Source organism: Taudactylus pleione, unplaced genomic scaffold, assembly GCF_031769625.1.
Source record: "Taudactylus pleione unplaced genomic scaffold, aTauple2 ptg000478l, whole genome shotgun sequence".
NCBI lineage: Eukaryota > Metazoa > Chordata > Amphibia > Anura > Myobatrachidae > Taudactylus > Taudactylus pleione.
The window spans coordinates 2176475-2196924 of NW_028284880.1; the positions used below are offsets into that span (position 1 = coordinate 2176475).

General features: G+C 45.4%; 1 pseudogene; it reads right to left on the reverse strand.

Annotated features, from left to right (window-relative positions):
- Positions 1-779: 779 nt before the first annotated feature.
- The window catches only part of LOC148503023 (E3 ubiquitin-protein ligase TRIM39-like), a 31603-nt pseudogene continuing 11932 nt past the window's right edge, over positions 780-20450 (reverse strand).

The following is a 20450-nucleotide window of genomic DNA, read 5'->3' on the forward strand; positions in this document are numbered from 1 at the left end:
GACAATCAGATTACAGGAATCCCAGATTTGTATCCCGACATTTTCGGTAGAAAAATCGATACAAAAATGAGAAATCTTGAAGACATGTAGATTACATTATAGTCATAATATTCACTAACCCAACTGAAAAAAAGATTATAGAAAGTGTATTATAGCGACTTGGTCTATTTTCTTTATAACCCCCTGTACTACATGCACCTTTATAATAGAGACAATAATAATCATACTTTGTTATTATGACACATATGATAAAGCTAAGCAATGGGGCATGCTGGGAGGTGTAGTTCAACCCATATCATATTATTAAAGAGAAATAGTCTTGGACTGCAATTGAGACAGATCAAATGGAGAAGTTACCCATAGCGACCAATCAGCTTCTATCTGTTATTTCTCTAGCACAGTCTATACAATGACATAAGCTGAATGGTTGCTATGGGCAATGTCTCCACTTTATCTCTCTTGAAGAGTTGATATCTTCTCCTTAAAAAGACAATACCCCATTCACCCATTGCAGACATTACATTGTATTGGGTGCCAGTGTGTAGTGCTGACTACAGTAATAGGGTACACACTGGCTGACAGACAGATACAGCAGCCAATCACAGCTATCAGAAAAAAGAAAAAAATTAGAAATCTCACATAAATGTATACGGAAAAATTGTAACACGCCAACAAGTCATCACATCCAGGCACACGGGACATCTGGTTACTCTACATGAGAGGCGCCCATCTGTAGCTCCACCCACTGCTTCATTCTAACTGTTTCACCAATCAGATGATCATTTATCACAGCTACTGACTCTCCCAAATATACGTGTACAACCTCTCCCTACACATACTGCAGCGTGAAGGGGCTCAGTGAAGGTGGCTGTGAATGTGTGTATGTGTCTCATCTGTGGAGTCAGAACATAAAAGGACAGCTGTCCTGCCTCATAGTCCAGATACATCCCCACGTTATTACAGGAGATATTGCCAGGTAACCGGATCTGTTTCCTGTCATGTATCAGTGAATACTGGTCACACAACCCCTTACACACAGCCCAGGACTTGTCATTATAACCAATGTGAGACTGATCCCCTCTCCTGTCTATACTGGGATAGCACATCCCTACACTCCACCACCCTGACTCACTGACAGTCACATCCAAGTAATGTCGCCCTGAGGAAAAGCTGGTGGTGCTTAGTACCTGGTTATAATGCTGAAATCTCTCTGGTGTTTCTGGATGGTTCTGGCTTTCATCTGACCACTTTGTATTGTTTTGTACACCAAATAATGAATTATTACCTTGTGCTATATATATATTATTAGCAGCTGTGTCTATATCCAGTGTTAAATCTGCAGGTCGGTGCACATAGAGCCCTATTTGTATACCAGTTATAATATCAGATTCTGTATTACTTGCTGGGTTTACACCTAGTGCTATGTCTATAGGCTCTAACACATTGTTTCCTTTCTTTATAGCTGTGACTACATCACATTCTGTATTATCCACTGCGTTTACATCCAGTGCATTATCTGTAGGATCTGGTACATTGCTTTCTTTCTTTATAGCTAAGATTACATCAGATTCTGTATTACCCGCTGGGATTACATCCTGTAGTCTGTCAGTAGATTCCTGCACATAGATCCATTTCTTTATACCAGTCCTATTCATACAGCCCCCAATAAACCTGTCCCATCCATACAGCCCCCAATAAACCTGTCCCATCCATACAGCCCCCATATAAACCTGTCCCATCCATACAGCCCCCCAATAAACCTGTCCCATCCATACATCTCCCAATAAACTTGACCCATCTATACAGCCCCCCAATAAACCTGTCCCATCTATACAGCCCCTAATAAACCTGTCCCATCCATACAGCCCCCAATAAACCTGTCCCATCCATACAGCCCCCCAATAAACTTGTCCCACCCATACATCTCCCAATAAACTTGTCCCATCTATACAGCCCCCCAATAAACCTGTCCCATCTATACAGCCCCCATTAAACGTGTCCCATCCATACAGCCCCCCAATAAACCTGTCCCATCCATACAGCCCCCCAATAAGCCTGTCCCATCCATACATCTCCCAATAAACTTGTCCCATCTATACAGCCCCCCAATAAACCTGTCCCATCTATACAGCCCCCAATAAACCTGTCCCATCCATACAGCCCCCAATAAACCTGTCCCATCCATACAGCCCCCCAATAAACCTGTCCCATCCATACAGCCCCCCAATAAACCTGTCCCATCCATACATCTCCCAATAAACCTGTCCCATCTACACAGCCCCCAATAAACCTGTCCCATCCATACAGCCCCCAATAAACCTGTCCCATCCATACAGCCCCCCAATAAACCTGTCCCATCCATACAGCCCCCCAATAAACCTGTCCCATCCATACATCTCCCAATAAACTTGTCCCATCTATACAGCCCCCCAATAAACCTGTCCCATCTATACAGCCCCCAATAAACCTGTACCATCCATACAGCCCCCAATAAACCTGTCCCATCCATACAGCCCCCCAATAAACCTGTCCCATCCATACAGCCCCCCAATAAACCTGTCCCATCCATACATCTCCCAATAAACTTGTCCCATCTATACAGCCCCCCAATAAACCTGTCCCATCTATACAGCCCCCAATAAACCTGTCCCATCCATACAGCCCCCCAATAAACCTGTCCCATCCATACAGCCCCCCAATAACCTTGTCCCACCCATATATCTCCCAATAAACTTGTCCCATCTATACAGCCCCCCAATAAACCTGTCCCATCTATACAGCCCCCAATAAACCTGTCCCATCCATACAGCCCCCCAATAAACCTGTCCCATCCATACAGCCCCCCAATAAACTTGTCCCACCCATACAGCACCCCCATATACCTGTCTTATCCATACAGCAACCCCCATATACCTGTCCCACCCATACAGCCCCCCAATAAACCTGTCCCATCTACACAGCCCCCAATAAACCTGTCCCATCCATACAGCCCCCAATAAACCTGTCCCATCCATACAGCCCCCCAATAAACCTGTCCCATCCATACATCTCCCAATAAACTTGTCCCATCTATACAGCCCCCCAATAAACCTGTCCCATCTATACAGCCCCCAATAAACCTGTCCCATCCATACAGCCCCCAATAAACCTGTCCCATCCATACAGCCCCCCAATAAACCTGTCCCTTCCATACAGCCCCCCAATAAACCTGTCCCATCCATACAGCCCCCAATAAACCTGTACCATCCATACAGCCCCCAATAAACCTGTCCCATCCATCCAGCCCCCCAATAAACCTGTCCCATCCATACAGCCCCCCAATAAACCTGTCCCATCCATACATCTCCCAATAAACTTGTCCCATCTATACAGCCCCCCAATAAACCTGTCCCATCTATACAGCCCCCAATAAACCTGTCCCATCCATACAGCCCCCCAATAAACCTGTCCCATCCATACAGCCCCCCAATAAACCTGTCCCATCCATACATCTCCCAATAAACTTGTCCCATCTATACAGCCCCCCAATAAACCTGTCCCATCCATACATCTCCCAATAAACTTGTCCCATCTATACAGCCCCCCAATAAACCTGTCCCATCTATACAGCCCCCAATAAACCTGTCCCATCCATACAGCCCCCCAATAAACCTGTCCCATCCATACAGCCCCCCAATAACCTTGTCCCACCCATACATCTCCCAATAAACTTGTCCCATCTATACAGCCCCCCAATAAACCTGTCCCATCTATACAGCCCCCAATAAACCTGTCCCATCCATACAGCCCCCCAATAAACCTGTCCCATCCATACAGCCCCCCAATAAACCTGTCCCATCCATACATCTCCCTATAAACTTGTCCCATCTATATAGCCCCCCAATAAACCTGTCCCATCTATACAGCCCCCAATAAACCTGTCCCATCCATACAGCCCCCCAATAAACCTGTCCCTTCCATACAACCCCCCAATAAACTTGTCCCACCCATACAGCACCCCCATATACCTGTCTTATCCATAGAGCAACCCCCATATACCTGTCCCACCCATACAGCCCCCCAATAAACCTGTCCCATCTATACAGCCCCCAATAAACCTGTCCCATCCATACAGCCCCCCAATAAACCTGTCCCATCCATACAGCCCCCCCAATAAACTTGTCCCACCCATACAGCACCCCCATATACCTGTCTTATCCATACAGCATCCCCCATATACCTGTCCCACCCATACAGCCCCCCAAAAACCTGTCCCATCTATACAGCCCCCCAATAAATCTGTCCCACTACTTTAAAACCCTTTTTCTTCAGTTTTTACTTTTCACCCCAAAATATACATGTCATTCTTGGCCAATATTAAGCTAATTAAGAAAGTATTTTGGGCTAATTAGTCAGTAAGGAGGGTGCCCCAGTAGTTCTTTACCAAGTCCTGACATTTTTAGCCAAAAATAATGGTTTAGCACAATTTATCAGTAGCTCCAGGGTCCCGAAAAAAGAATTGCAATAACTGCAATACAGATGTGCCCTGCTACATCTTTGCTGCGTACGCAATGTATGGCACGAGGCGTGTGCACATGAGCGGATACGCACACTGCGTTCGTACCCGTGCCACCATAGAAATGCATGGTGCGATTGCAGTGTACGCCATAGTGTAGAATAACATAGGTTGCTGCGGGTAATCACGTGGCGCGATGTGTGCACAGGTCTGTAGCGCGATCGGCAAAGATGTAGCAGGACACATCTGTACAAGAATTCGCACCCGCAAAAACGCCGGCTAATAGGATAGCCCAATACCTGCTTTTGGTGAAAAGTTTTCGCCGGTGAAAACTACAGTATTCAGGGAAAAACGGGGAGACTTTTCCATGGGGTCAGGAGCGCCTCCTGTTTTTCGGAAGGCTCCCGGCCAAATCGGGAGAGTAGGTAAGTATGAAGGAAAGTACACACTAAGGCCCTCATTCAGACCCGGACGCAAGTGGCCGTTCGTACGTCCGGCGTACGTAAAAAAATATTTAAATTCAAGCACTCGCTCGTATTTTCGATCGCAACCAAACATCCTCCCCAAACTCAAGCGACCCCTCCTCTAACTAACGAGCGTGCCAAATAGCGACCGTACAGCCCCGAAGTGGCTTGAAGGGAACGCACGCACTAGTACTACCCGGAAGTGGGACTGTCAGATTTCGATTAACTGCTCGCTTATTCTGCCTACCTCCGTCAATCGTATCATGCCAATCAATATATCAATTATCTTAATTGTTTTTTTTTTTTTTTAACACAATGCAGTAAACTTTATTCTTGTCCGTGTTTGTGTTTACCCACAGAATACGTACGGCTTAAACATTCGCTTTTATTTGTCAAAATACATGTTAGCCCCAATTAAACAATTGTTCTATTTGTTTTTCTACCCGCATATTTCCCGGAGTTCATTTCTTTATTTAAATTTGCTTACGCATGTCACTGCATCAAGCCTATCATAACTCTCAAGAGATTTCTGGCCCTGTCGAACACATGACTCATACACTAACCAATAGAATTGGTCCTGTTAATTACCCAAATACATTAGCCAATCATACATTTTTTGGGCACTTTATTAAAAATGTTTTTTAACAAATACACCATTGCCATCATGAGAGCCTCCGCATTCACCAGGCGCGAGCTGCTGGTGCTAACGGAGGTGATGGATAGGCGGATCACCAGCCAGCCTCCACCCATCACCAACCGCGAAAAGCGTCCCGCATATGCGGAGGTACGGGCCCGCCTGTGCTCCTTCGGCTCACGCCGCCAGATCGGGCAGCTGGAGCGCACGTGGTCGGACCTGCAACAGCGGACGCCCCGCTTGCTGGCATGCTTTCGCATGCAGATCGCAGAAAGTAAGTTTTAGGGACTGTGGTTTTCATGTTTGTCTTTGTGGCCCTAACTGCGTGTGTATGTTTTCCATGTATGTCATATTTATTCATTGTACTCATATCTGCATGGCCATGTTTTCCATGTAGGTCATATTTATTCATTGTACTCATATCTGCATGGCCATGTTTTCCATGTATGTCATATTTATTCATTGTACTCATATCTGCATGGCCATGTTTTCCATGTAGGTCATATTTATTCATTGTACTCATATCTGCATGGCCATGTTTTCCATGTAGGTCATATTTATTCATTGTACTCATATCTGCATGGCCATGTTTTCCATGTATGTCATATTTATTCATTGTACTCATATCTACATGGCCATGTTTTCCATGTAGGTCATATTTATTCATTGTACTCATATCTGCATGGCCATGTTTTCCATGTAGGTCATATTTATTCATTGTACTCATATCTGCCTGGCCATGTTTTCCATGTAGGTCATATTTATTCTTGTACTCATATCTGCATGGCCATGTTTTCGATGTAGGTCATATTTATTCATTGTACTCATATCTGCATGGCCATGTTTTCCATGTATGTCATATTTATTCATTGTACTCATATCTGCATGGCCATTTTTTTGTTTTTTGGGATCAGAAAATGGTGTTTTTCTCGGATTTGTGTGGAAACTAACCACAATTTGTTTCACATCTTTTAAGGGCACAGCGAAGACTACGCCGTCATTGTCAGGCCAGACGGCGCTCACGGCCACTCTCCCCAACCCCCAGCCAACCCTCCACAACCACAAATTCCCCTATTCCCCACTCCTCCCCAGCCTTCCAAGACCCTCTGGGGGAAATTTCGGGGCTCCTTCCCCTCCATCCCAATTCCCCCTCTCCTCCACCCACCCCTCTTCGAATGACCCCCTCCCCGGATTCGGAAATTACCCCGCCCAGATCGTTGGGGAATGGAGGCACGAGGACGAGGGAGGGCCTTCTGGAGCTGACGTTTTTTCTTCCGGTATGTTTTGGTTTTGGGGTTTTTTTCGCCACAAACTGTTTGTATGTAATCATGTGTCGTTCCCTTTTTTGGAGTTTTTTTCTAGACTTTTGGTGATTTTGCAGATTGCCTTTACCTGTTCCTGCTGATTTCAACATACACATATCACACCTGTCGGAATTTGTAGATTGGCCTTGTATTTTTGGCCTACACCATTTTGGGGGGATGGCTTTTAATGGTGTAGTTATGGTTAGTTTCTAGATTTTTGTTTTTGTTTTTTTTTTTGGTTTTGGCTTGTTTTTTAACGTGGTTTCATTATGGTTGTATTAATCCCCACACTTTTGTCACCAACAGAGGAACAGAGGCGTCGGGCTGAATTAGCCGCCTGTGTGGCCCGTATGCGGCAAAATATAATCGGTCTGCTGGTGGTCCTTGACCATATGTCGGTCCTCCTTAGGGACTAGTTTTTTTTGTTTTTTTGACAAATGTAAATAAATTAATATTTTCCAAGTAACGTTCTGTCTCATTCGTTATTTCTAATTCAGAGATTGTTAACCCTGACCTAAGTAGACTCTTCCTGCAAGGATTTGCAATTTTTGTCACTAAGATTGTGTGTTGTATTTTTATGTTAAACCGGCACAAGAAACACCTAACAGTAACAATCTCATTTCCCTTTTTTGGTGTAGTCACAATTAGATATTACTACATTTTACAGGTTCCTAGTTGGGGTGCAAGCTGCTTAGGCCAATATTACGAAGCCAACTGATTGTACAGGAATCCTTTGGGTGTTGGTTTGGACCCTGAAAACATATTACATTTTAGCTCAACTGGCGTCATTACTGGATTACCCCTTAGGCAAATGTAATGTGTGTGAACCTGGTTACACTTGCTTGTAACGTTCAAAAAAAGGTACAAAATTTCACTCTCAAAACATTTATTCACAACATAACTCAAAAATCAAAGTGGTCACTCACAAACGAAACACACAGTGATAATCACAAATACAACACATACCAACAAAACCAAAAAAAAACACAACAAATAAAGAACTGGTTGACGAAGGACCATGCCAACATGATTCCACAAATATGGCGTTGCAATATGGGTTCCATAATATATCCCCAAAATGTCCACATACAGGTTTTTTAAGGGTAGCAGGAAGTAGTCATCGTTGGAGTGCCAAAGATTATGTGAAAAAACAGAAGATGGAGAAAATAAAAAAAAATAATTAGTTGTTCTCAAATAAACCGTACCACATTGGGTATAAACACTGTTGTTTTGACAATAATTACCTAAAATATCTGGCCACCACATCATCGCATATGGCCCCCCCACATACTGACCTCCGACCAACCTCGGGGGGGCCATCCTCAGGTAAGGCATCCTCTGGCTGCATTGGGACACCACTCCTTATGGCAATGTTGTGAAATATCCCACACAGGACCACAATTTTCGAAACCATATCCGGCAAATACATGAGCTCGCCACCAGAGCAGTGGAGGCATCTGAATCGGCCTTTTAAAAGGCCGATACAGCGCTCCACCACTTGCCTGGTGGCTGTAAGTGTGGAATTATACTCACTTTGTGGCCCTGGTGTGGGAGCCAAATAAGGAGTGAGCAGCCAGGGCGTGCAAGGGTAGCCACTGTCTCCTGTGAAAAAGAATAGACAACATCAGGATCACTCTGTATGAAGCTTAACATTGTTATGTACTAAAGGTCTCCACTTACCCAGAAGCCACGCATCACCAGCTTGTAGGTTGGTTAATTTGTGCCATATCCCTGATTGCTGGATGACGAAGAAGTCATGTGCATTTCCTGGTAATTTTGCATTCAGGGACAGGATCTGGAGGGAGGCATCACATAACACCATTACATTGAGGGAGTGATAGTGTTTCCGGTTTCTAAATATTGCCTCCAGCCGCGCTGGAGGCTGAAATGGTATGTGAGTACCATCCACAACCCCTATGATGTGTGGGAAGCCAGCTATTTGGTAAAAATTGGCCTTGGCCACACTAAGGGCACCCATATCCAAAGGCATTTGAATAAAATGATGGAGGTGCTTGAAAAGTGCCTCCATCACTGCCCTCAGGATCCGGGAAAAGGAGGACTGTGAGATGCCCGCCACTATTCCCACTGTTGTTTGGAATGATCCTGAGGCACAGAAATTTAACACCACCATAAATTGCGTAATTGGTGGTATTGCTGTAGGACTGTCAATTTGCCGCTCAAGATCACTCTCTATTAATGAGAGAGTGTCTATGATGATTTTGGGAGGAAGACGGTAGCGTCTTAAAACCTCATCATCGGGCATTCCAAAAAGGGTGACACATGTTCGAAATATCTGGGGCCTTGCACGCCTACGATGCCTACGCCTGGGACGAGATTGAGGTTGGTCGGCTTCCGGGAGCATGGCCAGAACAATCCGACCCAGATCAACCTGAAATGGCAAGATTTGAATGTCAGGCTTTTTAACCCCCCCAAAAATAAAAATTTTAACTTAGCTTGAAGATACCATCCATTGATGCTTACATGCCGGGGTATTGTCATGATACGTGCAAACTGGAAATAATCACAACATAAATATACATCATTTTATGCTGGCCATTTCTGATTCCAAAATTTGAGCAAGACAAAACATAAAAGGGGAGAAACACACATTTGGGCAAAGAGCAAAATGACATTGCGCACACTACGTCAAATGGAGGCCAAATGTAAGCAACAAATGCTAAAGAGAAAACACAAACAATTTTACGGGATGAATAAGCATTTCAAAAAGCGCTAATTAGTTCGCAAATACAAGTCACAATAGAAAGTAATAAAAAGGCACTAATTAGTTTGCAAATACAAGTCACAATAGAAAGAAATAAAAATGCGCTAATTAGTTCGCAAATACAAGTCACAATAGAAAGTAATAAAAATGCGCTAATTAGTTCACAAATACAAGTCACAATAGAAAGTAATAAAAATGCGCTAATTAGTTCACAAATACAAGTCACAATAGAAAGTAATAAAAATGCGCTAATTAGTTCGCAAATACAAGTCACAATAGAAAGTAAAAAAAATGCGCTAATTAGTTCGCAAATACAAGTCACAATAGAAAGTAATAAAAATGCGCTAATTAGTTCACAAATACAAGTCAAAAAAACGAAGCTAAAAAGAATAAAAAAAAATAAATAGATTTCGGATTTAGAAAATCAAAGGTTACAAGTGTAAGGACAACCAAAGTTGCGTAAAGACAAACAAGAACATTTACAAAACAATTTAAAAAATGAACTTACCAATAGATAATATATAAGATTCCGGATCAAAAGGTCTTTGGGGCAGAGCCAAAAAAAAACCTAAGAGAGATGAAATGACGCCAAAAAAACATTAGAAAATTCAGAAACAGAAGTAACACAAATTGAACCAAAGTTAGACTTCCCAAAACTTACCAAAACAGGAAACGCCAAAAAAAATTACACCAGAAAAAAAAGCGAACGGAAATAAAAAAGCGAATATAACCGAAAAAAACGACTTCAACCAACGCAAACTCCTAAACCAGCCAACAATCAACTCCAAACAACGTAACCTCCAACATTCAAAAAACGCCACCTCGACTCGAGACGCCCCAAGCCATAAATAGTGTTTAGTTTCCCGCACAAATTAAGGAGGAATCATAGGAACGCACAATCAATGATGCGGCCGAAAAATAAGGTCGCATGTATAAATACGTCACGAGGCAAAACAAACATTCTGGTGTATTTCTTGTTTGGAGCTCAGACATGGCTACAGACCAGGGAAACAATGGACAACAGTCTGGCGGTAAGTATTTCAGGCATTTTGACTCAATGATTAATTCGAAACATAATATTGTGCAAGTTGTGAAGTTGAGAATTCTCCAAATTTACACAAATAGGTGAGGAGGATGACATGGAAGAGGCTGCTGGGCCCAGTATTCCGGGCAAAGCTGCCAAAAAGAAAAGGCAGCCACAATTCACAAGAAAGGAGATGGAGGTTTTGATTCAGAAGTGTGTGGACATCCTGCCACAGGCAGACAGGAATATGAGTGCAAGCCAGAAGTGGAGAATGTGGGAAGAGGTAGCCGTTGATGTCAATAGGGTGGGTGATTATGTCCGTCTATCCCGGGATGTCAAACGGCGGTAAGTAAACACTTGCCCCCTCTAAAACCAAAACCCATTTTAAACAAAAGGATAATGGTTCCAATTTCACCCACAGATGGGCCGACTTCAAATATCGCCTGAAGCAAAAACTGGCGGACAGGGCTAGGCATGCAAGGGGGACAGGTGGGGGTCCCACCCCTGTGTCATTGGAGTTGAATGATTTAGAAGAGCTGGCACAGGGGTGTGTGCAGCCTGTGGAGGTGTTTGGCGTGTCCAACATGGATACGGACATGCCAGACTTTGCGGCTCCTCATGTTGTCCCAGGTAAATATTGTGATGTCACCAACTTTGAAATGTTATTGTGCCAATATGTAGATTCTAATGTGAGTCTTTTCTCATTTTTCCAACAGAGACACAGGCGGATGAGTCTGCTCCAGAGGGGAGCCTTGGCCGCAGAATTTCTGCTGGCTCTGCAGGGGAGGAACCAGTACATCCGGCTGAGGACCCTGCAGAAGCCAGTCCAGGGCAATCCCCCTCGCAGGCAGTGTCCCTCCTCACAGAACTCAATTTTAAATCGGATTTCCATACGGAGATTCTGCAGAGGATGGACGCCAGTCTGGTACGGGTGGCTGAGGCCCTGGAGCAAAATGCTGCGGCCAACGTGACCATTGGAAAATACCAGGGCCAACATCCGCATCGCCAATGCCCTGGAGCAGCTCGTTCGCCAGCACATGGTGGAGCCGACCTCCCTTCCTGCCGGAACATCAGGATCCTCCACCTCTGGCACAACATCAGCCAATCCTCCAAATGTGCCTAGCCCTGGGCCTAGTCCAGAGGCCACAACATCTGCCTCTGGACAGGCCAGCCCGATGACATCCCGGACCCGGTCTGGCGCCCTCCCTCCCCCAGCCAAACGGCCAAAAAACAGTGACAGCATTGGCTACTTTTCCCACACTCCTTCTGTGCTTGCCTCATATTCCTTTCTGGCCAAAACTTCCCTCTCCTTTCTTGTGAATTGTTTTTAATTTTTGCATTTACGTTTACCAACAATTTATTGTTTGCACAATTAATAAATATTGTGGAATGAACACTGCCAAAAATGTTTGTGTTAAATATGTGCATTAATTGTTTTTGGGATACCAATAAATTTACATCAAATGTACGACTTTGTATTCTGACATTATTGTCAAAATGGGTTACATTTAATCCGGGCCCACAAGCCAACAACGTCCAAACAAAAAAATTTTACATTTGAAAAAAAGGGCTCTTTAAGGAATGTTTAAAACATTACCTAAGGATGCAAATTCACCTTGCAAAAGCAAAATGAGGCACAAAACCTAAACATGATGACATTATTGTTACAATAGTCCAAAAACAACACATTGCGGCCAAAATAAAGCCCCACAAATGTACGCTAATTGATTGTGTAATCCAGACATTAGCAGCTATGATTTCCACCTGCGTTCGGTTTTGTGCTATCCAAAAAAACTACTTTCCAAACACATACCAAGCCGGTTTTCAATCCAACACTAATTGATTTTCTGACAAGCCGTGATTAATCGATGCAACATCGTGGAGTGCCGGGACGGAGGAGAAGGCCATCACCAATGTGGTCGAGTAATCCAGACCCTAAGCTGTGCGAGCATTTTGAAGGGAAAGAGGATCATCCAGTGACGTATGAGTTGGTATGAACACATTTGATGTTCGAATTTGTTAATGTATGTACGCCCCAAAAACGCCTCGCCACGCCTGCGTTTTTCCATCTCCTCCCCCGTCAACACCCAAAAACGCCCTGTTCTGTCAATCACATTTGACATGTCACTTCCTGTACGCTATTTGACGAACGAGACAAAAAAAGCTCGCAATCTGCCATACGCACATGCGCAGTGTAACACCGACGCATGCGCGGTTAGTCAACATCGGAACGCAACGAGCGTACTGCTGTTAACGAACGGCTCTGAATCAGGGCCTAAGTCAAAAATTGCTCAGTGTGTACAGGTGCACAACAATCCGATAATTGCTCCATCAGATCAGCATGCACTATCGCCTAGTGTGCGCAGCTTCACTCCGCAATCATTAAAGGTGGGAGATGTACTAAGCCTTAGAGGGTGATAAAGTGGAGAGAGATAAAGTCACAACCAATCAGCTCCAGTCATTTTTCAAACGCAGCCTGTAACATGGCAGTTAGGAGCTGATTGGCTGGTACTTTATCTCTCCTCTTTATCACCCTCCAAGGCTTAGTACATCTCCTCCAAGATCATTTAACGTACTGTACACACCACCAGTTACTTAGATTGCAGTTGGCTGTGCTAGTTTTATTAACCCCTTCGCAGCTGAGTCTTTTCACACCCCTGCGTTACACCAACATAAACATCAGTCATTTCTTTATGCAGTGCTCACACCTTATTTATTATCAGTGACTTAGCCCGCCTGTTCTGGCAAAATATAAACTACCCATAGAGGTATATGTAGGAGCCTGCGAGATACAGGCATAGGCGGGTTCCCAGCGAGTTTGGTCGATGTTTTAAAGTAGCAATTATTTAAAAAGCAAAACCAACCTGGTTTTGCCTTTTAAAGGATTGTTACTTTAAGACGTCAGCCAGACTCAGTGGGAAGACGCAGATGCCTGTATTTTGCAGACTATTACAGCCGGATTGTATGCACAGCGCTTTAGATACACACCGACAGCGCTTTCATGACACTCCCACAAGATAGGGCAGTTCTCTGCGCTGGCATTGTGGTTGCCCTGTTGCCGTAATGAAATGTCCAATTTCATGGAGAAAAAGATTTGGATACAGGGCCTGATTCAGAGCCGCTCGTTAGATGCGTTCGCTCACACGATGTGTATGCAAATTGCATAGGCAGCGCTATCACACAGCAATGCATTAGCACGCCCAGTATTTCTTAGAGAGCGATCACATAGTGTATGCAGACACCCACCAGCCTGTTTTAAGACGCCCACTTGTGCACGTCATGTCCAGGAAGTGTATGCAACCATCGGTACATCGGATGCTATCGCAGCGCTAGAGGTTGACCATACCCAGCCGCAAGCACTGCGAGCACTTCAGTGTAAAAACCAGCCAGGTGACGTGTACTATGATGCTGTCCTATAATTATACACAGCTCTAACACGCCGTTGAGATGCTCAGGCACGCCTGCGTTTGCACCTCCACTCCCCCGTTTTTAATGGCCAACCCCCGTTACCACCTACAAACGGCTTCCCCTGACACTCACTCTGCTGGGCTGTCTATGCGCAGTGAGCGAATGCATTGTGAACTTTCGCTAAGGTATGCGCATATGCACTGCATACACAATGCATACCATCGGCAGCAGCGAGAGCATACGCAAAATGAGCTAAATGCAAGAGCTCGCCATTTGCGCCTAAGCACAGAGATCCATCTGACTGAGAATAAGGGCCTGATTCAGAGCTGAACACTCTGACCAGAGCGCTTGCTCTGAATCAGGGCCCTCCTCCATGAAAATGGAGCGGCCTCCTGGCCGCTCGCATAGCTGTGGGTGACCACCCACAGCATATGCGAGCGGCCAAAAAGATGGTTGCGATGGTCTTGACCATCACGACCATCGGACTTGCGACGGAGACCCTGCGGTAGGGTCTCCCTGCCACAAGCCCTGGAGTGATTTTGGCTCTATCAGAGCCAAAATCACTCCCACTGACATCACTAGTGATGTCAGTGGGGCCGGCTTTAGACGGTAGGCGTTCCCATGGGAACGCCTCCGTCTGGCAGGCACGCCCCCGGCACGCCCCCCAAAGGGGGCGTGCTGTCAATCAACATCGACAGCACGCCCCTTTTGGTGCAAGACCCGGAGCGATGGAAAGCCCGTCGCTCCCCGGGTCTCGCGCATGCGCACGACGGAGCTCCCTCCGTTGTGCGCATGCGCAGTGGGGAACATCGACCCGCTTGCGAGCATACTGCCGCTCGCGAGCGGGTCTGAATGACCCCCTAAGTCCCTTAGTCTAGAGGACCCAGGAGCACACGTATGGCTGCACCACTCCATCTGCAGGCGGGAAACGTACATTGCACTCTATTGCCTGGAAAGCCATCACCAGAACTACCTGCCTATACAATGTGTGTAGCCTATATTTTGGTGATGTGACGGACATCACTGCAGTGTCTGTCTGGGCATTACCACTTAAGGTGCGTATCCACTACACGAGAAAAATGAGCGATTGAACGATTACGATATCGTTATCGTTCAACCGTTCATTAATCATTCTGTAAGATGTTGATAACAACCAGCGATGCGCGCTTCCACTGGTCGTTTTCGGCATCTATCATCGCCTGAACATGCACAACCTGCTGATATCGACAGGTTGTGCCTGTTCGGGGAGAGGGAGGGTGCCGGCACTGAATGACGTATCGTTCAGTGTGGGCACATTATCCACTGCACAGGAGATGAATGATAGTACGATTACAATGTTGTAATCGTACAGTCGTTCCACTCTCATGTAGTGGATACAGGGCCTGATTCTGACCCACTCGCGAGCGCTATGCGCTCGCAAGCGGGTCGATGGTGGCCCAGTGAGCATGCGCAAAACCCGGATAGCGATGGGCAAACCGTCGCTCCGGGTCTCATACCAAAGGGGGCGTGCTGTCGATGTTGAGTGACAGCACGCCCCCTTTGGTGGGCGGGCTGGGGGAGTGGCTTCCCAAACGGAGGTGTTCCCATGTGAGTGCCTCCGTTTGGGGGCGGCCCCACTGACATCACGAGTGATGTCAGTGGGAGAGATCTCGGCTCTGTGAGAGACGAAATCTCTCTGGGGCTTGCGGCAACGAGACCCTACCACAAGGGTCTCATCGCAAGCCCGATGGTCGCGATGGTCTTGACCAACGTAACCATCTTCCTGGCCGCTCGCTATAGCTGTGGGTCACCCACAGCTATGCGAGTGGCCAGGAGGCCGCTCTAAAAAACAAGAAGGCCGGTCCTGATTCAGAGCGAGCGCTCTGTCAGAGCGTCTGGCTCTGAATCAGGGCCCCACTCCTTAACTGCTGTAAGGAATTTTCTATATGAGGTGTGAGAAAAAATGAGCATCGCTTTCACCACAAATCTCCACCTTGGAGTTCTGTTCTTTCTTTGCTATTCCACACTGTGGGCCTTATCCAGAGTCTTTCCAAAACTTAATTGTAATTTCTGTTTTTTTTTTAAAAAGGTCACATCTCATCTATGTACAGACACTCGAATCTGCAAACCTGGTGTTGAGACTCCCTCAATCGGCAGCGACTTCCTGCCCTTGTCGAGTTGTCGTACCTGGCTGAGATGAGACTGGATTGCCACTGGAGATGTGACTTCATAATCATGTCTAAGGTTGCAGCACCTGATGGGCTAAAGACCAGCACTTTGGAACCTATAGGGGTCAATCCAATTAGGTGCGAGTTGCGAGATGCTGTTTTCTCTCGGAATTGCACAGCGAAATCTTTTTGCAATCCAATCAGCAACTCGCTCTGAACCAGTCAGAGTGAATTCTCATTTTTCCATTTACACCTCATTTTTTGGGTTTAAGAAATAATGACCTCAAATTACCCCAAAATCAACTTTTTCGTTAGTTTAGGCACCCCAAATTTAATGAGAGTATTTTTTTAATTGACAAATAACTGTTTTTTAACATTTTTTTTTTACAATTTTTCAAAGTACCCCTCAAAGTACCCCCAAATCACATTTTATCCTACTTTTTTCAGCATTTGTCATTTAATTTGTTGGAGATTATATGAAAAAAGTTTGCTTTTTATAATTTTTTATTTTTTTTAAACACAAATCAGCCATTTGACACCATTTAAAAACCTCCAGTACTTTCCTAATGCCCACAAACAGCCTTCTATATGGTCCTGCTAACGAAATGATCAATTTTGGGGGGTCCAGGATGGTCTCATCACTTTTTCACGCACTTCTCTCACATCGCATATGGCAGTCATTGCGCACCCCTCCGCTGTGAGTACCACGAGTAGGCATTTTTAATTGGATTGGAGAATTCTCGGGAGCGTGCATTTGTGTGAAGTCTGCGAGTTTCATGAAACAAGCTCACTACTCGCAATTCGCACAGTGTTAAATAATTGAATTGCCCTGTGCAGTGCCCCTAATAATGTACAATGGGCCTGTATCAGAGATGTACGCATTTCATACAGTAGCTGCGTCTATGTACTTAGCTGCTCTACGAAAATATGATAATGCTGCAGGAGGCGTCTTTTGTAGAGAGACACCTGCCAGCTTCTGCGATACGCTGCTGTGTCAGAAGATGCAGCATAGGATCATCTGCATGACCATCGGCCATCTGAGTAACCCTCAGGTTATTGAGGATAGGTGCTGGTTTCATGCTTCCGGGGCCATTGAAGCTGCATTGTAAGAAGCAGACACTGGTTCAGCATGGGAGTCACGAGAATGGGTCCGACACGCCTCCTTATTGAGCGCGCTCTCCAGTGCCTCCCCCGACGATGCAGGACCCTATCTGCATATGCACAGAACTGGTCTTTCGCCCACCATCGGAGTTGAACGCAAACCAACGGGTTTCTTATACAACTCTGAATCAGGCCCAATGTTTCAAAATGTACAAAGGCTAAATTTAAAATATATTTTAAAATAGAAAATGTATTATAAATGACCCTGGTGGTCCAGTAGGGATTTGGACGCATCCAACAGTGTACTGGTGCCACTTTGGTAGGGATGATCATCAGAAGCTGATGTTTAGAAAATTTCGATCTTCCCAGTTTGATGGAACTAGTTTTTTAAATCAATGACGGGTTTGCAATGGTTGCTCTTTCTGATGCCCATCCCATGTCAATTGACTTGTAAATACAGCTGTAGACACACGGGGGGATTGGTGCCCATGCGTACTGTACAACCATTGATGGTTAAACCATTAAGGGTTACCTTGAGATGACTACATGCCATCATAAGGGATGTTTCAATAGTAGCATTGCCACCTCTATACCAGAATGCAGAAATTTCTAGCAGGTCCTCCTCATATCCAGTGGAAGGGCTGCAGCAGCTGAGGGGTCATATAATGCAGCCATACAGCCTCAGTCAGGAGCTGCAGAACGTTGGTGCCAGGGTGGTTTCTGATGGTCCTTTGCTGTCAAAGAGTCCTAGGAGGCAAAGTCCCACACTGGAGCTCAGAGGGCTTCAGAAGCAGCCACCGGAAGACTGATAACCCGGAATCTGTGTGTACCATCACTACCTCTCTGACATGTGTAACAGATCTTTCATAGATACTATGGAGCAATAAACTTGGCTATGCAAAAAAAAACAACCCTTCACTTGGATGTCCTGTGTTGAACCCAGCGGCCTGTTTAAATTCTCTGCCGGCTACTCCACAGTCATTACTCAGAGTAAGCAGCCAGGAGGGACTGGCCACATCCATCAGGAAATATACTGTATGGTGCAGCCGCTGCACACAATACACAGGAGTAAGGGGTTACAGATGCCATTGTATGAGCCTGGTGGTGGTAGTGGTCAGTAACAGCAGGTTACTGTTGGTGAAATAAGATAAGTCAGTAAAACCACTTTCCCCCAGTCAGGGTGATGTAATAGACTTGATTTGCAGAAAACAGTTTCCCTCAAGGTGAAGGAAAGGGTCCAGGAAACTTGTACAGTGAAAGCAGTTTCCTGGTTGGTGGACCAATAGGTTGCAGTTTGGCCACCCTGGCAGAAGCTCTAGTCCAGGGGTCAGGGAACTTTTTTACCTTTTACCCCAAAATATATTTAGATACGCCGACGTTACCCCATTGATTTTAAAAGGAAGGAAGTCATATAGTTATGTCCCTGTAGTAGTGCCCCCATATAATGCCCCTGTAGTAGTGCCCCCATATATTGCCCCCATATAATGCTCCTGTAGTGCAGCTTGTACAAAAAAAAACCCACTTACCTTAATCCCCGCTCCTGCATCCGCCGCCGTCCTGTCCGCCCGGCTGCTCCTCAGAACTATGGGAGAGACGTCATGACATCTCTCCCATAGTGCACATGGAGAGAGTCAGAAGAGAACTCCAGCCTCCGGCTAACGCGGCGCTGCAGGGAAGGAGCCGGGTGCCCGCTGGTAATAACATCTCAGCGGGCATCCGGCTTAGAACCTCCCTGCGGCACAGCCGGGCATGCATATGAATCATTCTATATTGATTCATATGCATGCCCGGCTGTCCGTCCATTACCCTGAGGAATTTCATTTTTACCCCATGTGGGGTAATTTACCCCTGTTCCCTGACCACTGCTCTAGTCTAACAGCCAACCCCAAAGGACAGTGTTCGAACATTATAATACCCCTGTTCTGTTCAAATCCACTTCACCCAAGTAAGTCTCGTCCTGGTATCTTGTAGCCAGCCCCTGCTCAGTCCTATCCTTGGGAGCAATTAAGGACCACCAAAGCCCAGGAGAAAATGTGGTATGACTGCATTATGATTGGTCAACTCAGAATGAATAATCCACATCCTGGACCCTAGCATGTTAGTCTGAGTAGTGAGGGGAGAGTTAGAGACTCCCATCAGCTAATTGGCATGGAAGTAAGTCACCCAAAATAGAGAGTAATTTGTATGGCCAAAAGGCCACACCAGAATATTTGGAGGCACCTGCAGGTGGTCTGAGTGGAACCACTACAGGGGGAAGGGCTAACAGGTATATCAGTGGCCTCAGTCACTGTAGTGAGTCTTTACCTTGTTGATCGTGGTCAGGGCCATAGAGAGCTGGCCCGGGCCCCACTACTATTGGAGGCATTGCCTAATCCTGGGAGGCATAGCCATCCCCCCCCACAGGCAGAGGAGAGGGCCATCAGCCGCCATGTTAAGAGTATTTATCAAGGCAATAAGATCAGGAGTTTCCTTGGAGACCTAATACTTCCAGGGACGAGATGCATCAATCTAAGATTTAGGTGAATGTCAGAACTTACCAGCTAGATTTAATGTAAATACTGTAGCTCATATTGCGTATGCAGCATTGTGTTTTTTCTCCTCCTGTTAACCCCGGTTGCCGCCGAATGTAATGACCGCATATTCTTCACATCATGGCTGTCCCCCCATTCAAACCAATGGCGCCTCCTATAACTGTATATGTGTAATTGGTGACACCGTTCATTTCTCGGCAGTGCTAGCTAGTGTCTCAGCGCCTGTCCTCAGTGTTAGCATACAATAGGCATCTGTGACGTCTCTGCAGAGTGTATGAAACTTTATTTAAAGGTATATTATTTATGTAAATATTTAAGCTTTATACTAATAAATATGTGGTTACTTACTGGCATTGTTATTGTTTTGTAAATGATATTTTATGTGAGGGTGATCATGGAATACTTTTCCATGTGTCTATTTTTGTTTTTAATAAAATTTTCTTTTTTAAGTTAAATAAAATATTAAGTCACCCCCTGTCTGACCCTGAGGGGTATATTTACTAAAGTGAGAGTGTTTAGAAGTGGAGATGTTGCCCATAGCAACCAATCAGATTCTAGCTATTATCTTCTAGAAGGTGCTAGTTAAATGTTAAGTAGAATCTGATTGGTTGCTATGGGCA